The 6582-nt window shown below is 46.5% G+C and overlaps 1 protein-coding gene across 32 annotated transcripts in view; it reads left to right on the top strand.

The window, feature by feature from the left end:
* The first annotated feature begins 3221 nt into the window (after window positions 1–3221).
* Window positions 3222–6582, top strand: part of ARPP21 (cAMP regulated phosphoprotein 21) — a 163519-nt gene continuing 160158 nt past the window's right edge. For 27 of the 32 annotated variants that reach the window (XR_006056995.2, XR_006056994.2, XR_009597498.1 and 24 more), the window contains exon 1: window positions 4006–4706. The gene's annotated coding sequence lies outside the window, so the exon portion shown is untranslated. Of the gene's footprint in view, window positions 3481–4005; window positions 4707–5886; window positions 5944–6582 lie in introns of those variants that run through there. The other 5 variants (XM_027957983.2, XM_060402774.1, XM_060402776.1 and 2 more) reach the window with 2 other exon arrangements.

Raw genomic sequence — 6582 nt, forward strand, 5'->3', positions numbered from 1 at the left:
CTTTGTTGATGTTCTGCAATGTGTTTTAGAGTTATTTTGGCTTAGCACTAATTAAGAATGGGGAACTCAACTTTTCTGGTTAAAATGTTACTCTCCCCCCACCCTCCCTTCTGACTCCCCTGGCTTTCTGTACCAGGCATATCTGTAGGGCGTTAAACCCAAGACTGGTATTTAATAGACCCTAGACTGTTTTGTTGGAAACAGGGCAAATGAGAATTCTGTCTATGGGGTTTGTGGGTCTTTGTTGTAATGGGGAAGAATGCCCTAAAGGGGAGTTCCTAGCAGCCTAATTGTTGAGAAATGATGGAAGTTCAACAGCATGGAAATTCTACTTCTCGCTTCAGCTGAAAAGGTGCTTATAAAGGTAGCTGGGCTATTTTAGCGATTTGCCTTATTTTGAAAATCCAATTTGAAAGCTTCATTAAAGGGCACTAATTTGGTGTCTTAAGGGAATATGTGTAAAGGAGCTTGTCGACAGTCTAAGATGTTTGCCAGTGTGTAGGTGAGCTCAACCCCCCAAGCTGGGGTTACCTGGTTACCTGTATGCCCTTTCATTTCAAATGTGATATGAAATAAATTCAAAAGCATCCAGACTAAAAGAGTAACAACACAGCTTCTGCAAACACCTTCTGCTTGCTGCACAACAGGTCCGTAAATCAAGAGATGAGTTGTTGGGACAAGGAATAGAGACTTTATCCAGAAAGCCAAAAGACAGAAAAGATGGCAGACTAATGTCCTAGAGAACCATCTTACCCCAGTAATAATATAGACTTTTTTTATACTAAAAAGGGGAGGGATATGGTTGGTTGTTGTTACATATTTCTTGGTGCAGGAATCCTTTGTTCTTGCAGCTGTCCAGATAGGTCAGGTCATGATGTTCCTGTAAACCTCCAACATGACAAATGTTATTTTCTGTTCTGCAGAAACTTTCTTGTATCTCTATATGAATGGGAAAGTGTTATACTCTTAAAGGTCAGAGCTTTGAGAATGGGCTATCCTGTATATTTCAAGCTGTAGGCAACATTCTTAACTCAAAGCAAAAGCAACAGAATAGAAAAGCTTAAAGTAAAAGAAACATACCTAATATGGAGTCAGATTTGTTCTTCCCTATGACACTTCCTTGTTCCCCCATTTCCACCACTTCTCACCCCTAAGGGTAGGATGCTTTCAGTGCAGAAATACCTCTGCATGGACATCAGCATCATAGATATCATTCAGAAGTCCAATAAGGAAGACAACAGTTTTACTGAGTTTGCTGCTGCTGCTGCTGCTGCTAAGTTACTTCAGTCGTGTCCAACTCTGTGCGACCCCATGGACGGCTGCCCACGCCGTAGTTAATATAGGACAGACCAAGGGACATTAAGGTATGGTAACTGTTTCAAATTAAGGAAATGCAAATACTTTCTGAATGCCTAGAAGAGTCGCTTACTGCTCACTGCCTGCCTAATATTCCCAGAAGTATATTTCAGTCCCACTTTGGGATGCAACAGTTAAAAAATGGATAGCTGAATGTTAATTACCTAGGTGGCCTCAAATAAACTTGAACCTTTTCTAGTTCCTTCTTTGTTGACGACACATTATGAGAAAAGTTAGAAAAAGTTAGCCGAATTAAATGAATGTTATTCTTCTTTGGGAGGTTTTCCTTTTTAAGTAAAGGTTAAACTCTGTGAGAAATTGCATTGTTTCAACAAGTTTGTCTATATACTGATAAGATACTGAAACACTGTGTCTTGTTCTATTACATAATCACTGACATTTGTAGTAAGAATGGTGATTGAATTCCCTTTCCCCTTGTTCAGTAGTTATAATTTCTAATCCAGTTTATAGAAAGGAGTTCCTCTGTGTGTGTGTGTGTGTGTGTCTGTGTCTGTGTGTCTGTAACTTACAGTGTGAAGTCTGGTCTAGAAGACTGTGTTAAGAACAAGCTCTTAAAGGTTTCCTCTTAGTAGATTACTCATCCAACCCATTCAGAGGGTGCTTAGGTGTCATTCTGTCCAAAAGGAAAGTCAAGTACAATGACCTCTTTCCCGTGCAGTCCCAACTGTGTGAATTTAGTATATAGCAACCTGCACAACAGTTTCTCCCAAGGAAAGGAGATTTCTTTTTTTTTTATTGGAACATGACTTGAGATGAAGGGAGGAGAATTAGAAATACTTTTTTGTGTGAGTTTTTCCCTTGAATTCCATATGGCTGGAAGGAGGAGAGAAATGCCTGTCAAAATGCTTTTGGAGAGGAACATTTGAGTTGAAATGCTCAAAAAATAGATCAACATAAGGGTCTTAAATTCTTTAGGCACATTTGCTGAAACCTCATATAGCAGATTTATTCTTATTCCAAAACTAGCCAATTCCCGAGGGAAACAATTTCCAATATTTGGGAAATAATTATCTATTCACCAAAACCAGTACAACTTCATCCTAATTTTTTCCATAGCATTTCCTAGCAGTGCACATAACATGTTTGGTATCTTAATCAATATCTTAGCATATATAAACATGGCTACTGCTGTTGAAATTACTTTTCTATAAAAACTGGAAGGCACACCCCTTAATAAATCTGTTTATAATATCTGTTATCAGGAATGGTATCAATAAATGGAACTGAAAAGATGTGGACATCTTCATGACACGGTTTATGCTAGTTTTTTATTTGTTGTCTCTTCATTGGGGTTACTAATTGCAGCTGGTAAAAGTTGATTTTCTCTTCTCCAATTTATTGTGGGATGGGGCATTCATTGCACCAGATCCATAGTTATTCAGCGTCTACATTTCAGAAGCTGAATTGCTGGATACTGTCAGAATAAGCTTTGGCAATTCCATGCAGGCGCGTACAACTATAATTTTGCTTCCCATTAATAACAGCCTAGCAAGGAAGCCCAGAATCAAATGCCTTGCTCTCAGCTGGGGGCAGAACGCCAGAGTGATCTATCTTGGCTGGTGACCTGTGATGTTGAAAAAGTAGGCTCTACATTCTACTCAGGAGGGGTGGGCGGTGTTCCGGAAATGTATTCCCATTCCTCCACTATTCCTTTTTTTTTTTCCTTTTGGTAGTGTGTACCTTGAAACAATGTGGGGGGGGGGGGGGAATGAATTACAGATAATAAAAATAGCACATCTCCAAACAAACAGGAAATGCAGCCCTTTTATTTCTTGGGATGTCAACTCTGCGCCCTGCCCCACGCCCTAGCCTGCAGGGGTTTCTGGGGCACCTCTGTGATTCTCAGTTAGCGCCCGGGTGGGCAGCGGGCTGGGCGGGCGCCCACGGGGAGTCCACTTGGCGCAGCACAAGAGGACTTGGGGTCCTGCTCAAAGCCGCGAATGTCTGAGAGCGCTGAGGCTTCGGCTGGATTTGGGTGGAGTGAGGTATTATTGTTGTGGGATATTCTCTGCAGAGTTGGCCTGGAGAGTGAGCCCCGGAGGAAGGGAGTGAGCACGGCTCGGCCAGGTGTCCGCCGCCAGAGTCGGGAGGCGCCCAGGAGAGGTACTTGGGGCTTTGGCCCCGGGCGGGGAGGGATGCGCGCTGGCCGAGAGCGGGGACGCATGGTGGAGGGGCAGGGGGCAACGTGCCAGTCTTCTCTTTGATGAATGATGTTCACGCGCCGTTCGTGGCTCGGGCGCTTTGTCTCTAGCCCGGGGCCCGGTGGAGTAGACCAGCCAGGGGACGGATGGCACCACCACGCGCTCCGGGCACACCGGGCAGGTGCCCGCGCTCCGGCTCAGCCAACTCCGGCTGCGCCTGGTGGCCGAGGCCCGGCCCCCGCAGGCGCCCGACCGCGGCCATCTCCCGGGTGTGGCGGGTCAGAGGCTGGAGTCTGCCGGCTGAGCAGCTGCCACGCCACATGCGACCCGCACACTGCCGCCAGCCCGGGCGGGGACCGGCCACGGCCGGGGCCACGGGGAGGAGCCGGGCGCGTGGGAGGGCAGGGGCGCGCGGAGGCGGGGAGCTGGGCGCGCGGGACCCAGGGACGCCCGACGCTGGCTGGCTCGGGGAGGGACAGGTGGGAGCAGTTAGACGACTGGAGACGCGGAGACCGGCACGCAGAGAGAGGGAGGGAGAGGCAGGGGACGCAGACGGGAGGGAGAGGGCGTAGCGGCCTCGCGCGCCCTCCCTGCAGACGCCCTCCTCTGTCCGAGGGAAGCGGCCGGGGGCGCGGAGTGGCAGAACGAGGGAGATGCGGGTGCAGAAGACCGGGAGAAGGTCCCTGCCTCGCTAGCGGGACCAAGAGTCGCGGAGGGACCGCCGCGAGGGGCAGCTCCGAGAGCGGATCGCGGGACGGCGGCAAGCCCGCGGTGGGCTGCCGGGCTGAGGGACAGACGGCCAGACAGACAGCCGTGCCCGGGGACGGACTGGCAGCCAGGAGGCGGGAGCCCGCTCCCTCTCCGCAGCCAGGGGCCGAGAAGGCGGCGGCAGCGCCCCGCGAGCGCATCTGAGCAGCGGGGAGCCGCAGGGACCTCGGGGTCACCGGCCGAAGCCGCTGCTGTGGCCGCAGCCCTGGGTGCCACAGCCCTGCCGGGAGCCCCGCCGACGCCGCAGAAGGCTCCTTTTATTAGCAGTTGAATAAATCGACCCCAAATAATAACAATAATAAGCCAAAGCAAACAAATACAGCCAAGTCATCCGTGAGAAACAATAATACTAATAAAAGCCACAAACCAAAATCAATCAAGGAACAGAGACGCTGGGGGGACGTCCACTTTTCGGTCAAGGTAAAATAATTTTAAGGTCTTCCGACGTGAACATTGCACGCCTTTTGTCATTTCTTTCTCTTTTTTTTCTCTTCCTTCCTGCCTTGCATCTGTCCTTTTCCTTCGAGTTGTCTGTAAGTCTAGCTCTCTCCTTCCTGTTTGTAGAAAGCTGTTGTTTGTATGTGTTGTGTTTTCATGCTTTGTCGGAGGAGGGGTAGACTCCCCCCTCCCCAGAATGAGGCAAAAATGAAAAGCAGGAAGAGAATGGAAAAGAGCAGGTCTCTTCATTAGAGAAGTACACAGTTGATCTTTAAAGGCTTCTCTGTAGAAAGTTGGGAATGTGTATATTTCTTTTGGAAGAGAGCTATGCAAGGGGCAGAAAGTTGTCATCTGTTTGTTGTCCTCAGAGGACTTGAGATCCTGGCTCCCCCAGGAATTAGAGGAAAGATGTTCAGCTTCATTTTTGTGTGTCTGAATTCTGTATTATTGCAAACTCCCAATTTAACATTTTCTGCCTCAGGGTTGTAGATGTAGTGGTAGAATGGAGTTGAATGAGACAGGTGTATAGAAAGTTTCCTAGGAAGAGAAATGGATTCTCTGGGTGTTTATGCATGGAAATGGAGCTGGAGTGGATGTTGTTGCTGTCAGTCCAGTAGCCTGAAGATATAGGCAAGCACAGAATCTGAGCTGGAAAGACAAAGAAAGAATTGAAAGTTAGATGGATGGAAGGCTGGTAAAAATCACTTTCACGAGATTGGAGTGCAGATGCCCATTTTAATTTCTGACTTTTTCCGAGTCTGTTGGTATGACACTTCAGCCTCCCCAAATAAAGATGACGATCTCCAAAGTTTAGGCTGAATGTGGACAAGATTTCACTCAAATACTGAAGAAATCCGAACGATCCCCACGTCTTCTTCATCCACTTTGGTGACCAAAATGGCTGTGATTGTTTTGAGGAAACGGAGAAATGGAGCTGACAGGAAATCACTTTTCATTTGGTAAAAGTTAGGAAACCTTTGACACTTTAAAATAAATGCAGCTACTGCTCAGGTTTTGTCACCACAGGGCTTACATGTCTTCGTAAGATTTTAGGTAATGTCATTTTCGCAGAGGGCAGTCATTTGGAAGCCTAGAGCTCTAGCCATGTAGCCGAGTAGTCTGATTATCTTGGCAGTGATTACTTCTGCTTTTTCCCAATAAGGATCGCATGGGAGATAATAACATATGCCCTCATCTCAGGTTGACACGGATTTCTAAGGTATGTATGTGTGTTTGATCCTGAATTTCCTTTCTAATAACATTCTTATACTTCTTTTCGTCACTTGAACAGAATGTTTTTCAAGGCTCCAGAGAGGGAGTTTAGAATATTCTTTAAGGAATACAGTTCTTCCTTGCAAAAGGCTAGTCTGTTGCTACCCTTGCTTATTAATACTGTCACTTGGTCTCAAGTAATCTGCTTTAAATACAGTTTTAAGACATTCAGACTGCTCTACAGAGATGCCTTAACTTATCCTCACTGCTTGTGATTAATATTGTCCAATAAATCTTGAAATAAGTTGCTTTGGATGAATGTTTATTCAGCAGAGTACTTTTTCAGTGAGGTGTATTGAAAGAAACTTACACACTCCAGAAATGCACCTTGAGTTTCTCTGTGACTTCATTTCACTGCATGCTGATTTCTCTTTTACAGTATTCTGCTCAGATTGAGATAGGTTTGGGTACACTGCACTATTAAATTTGTAAATTGCTGGTCTCCCAGTGACTTTCCTTCTTGGATACCAGCTGAGTGTGGTTACCTTGAGAACTGTGGCACTAACCCCATTAGAGCATGCTCCACTGGGGAGTTCTGTGTGGTCTATTTTTAATGCTATTTAATGAAGGAGTGAGTGCCTCACTC

Source organism: Ovis aries, chromosome 19 (genome assembly GCF_016772045.2).
Source record: "Ovis aries strain OAR_USU_Benz2616 breed Rambouillet chromosome 19, ARS-UI_Ramb_v3.0, whole genome shotgun sequence".
In the NCBI taxonomy this organism is placed as follows: domain Eukaryota; kingdom Metazoa; phylum Chordata; class Mammalia; order Artiodactyla; family Bovidae; genus Ovis; species Ovis aries.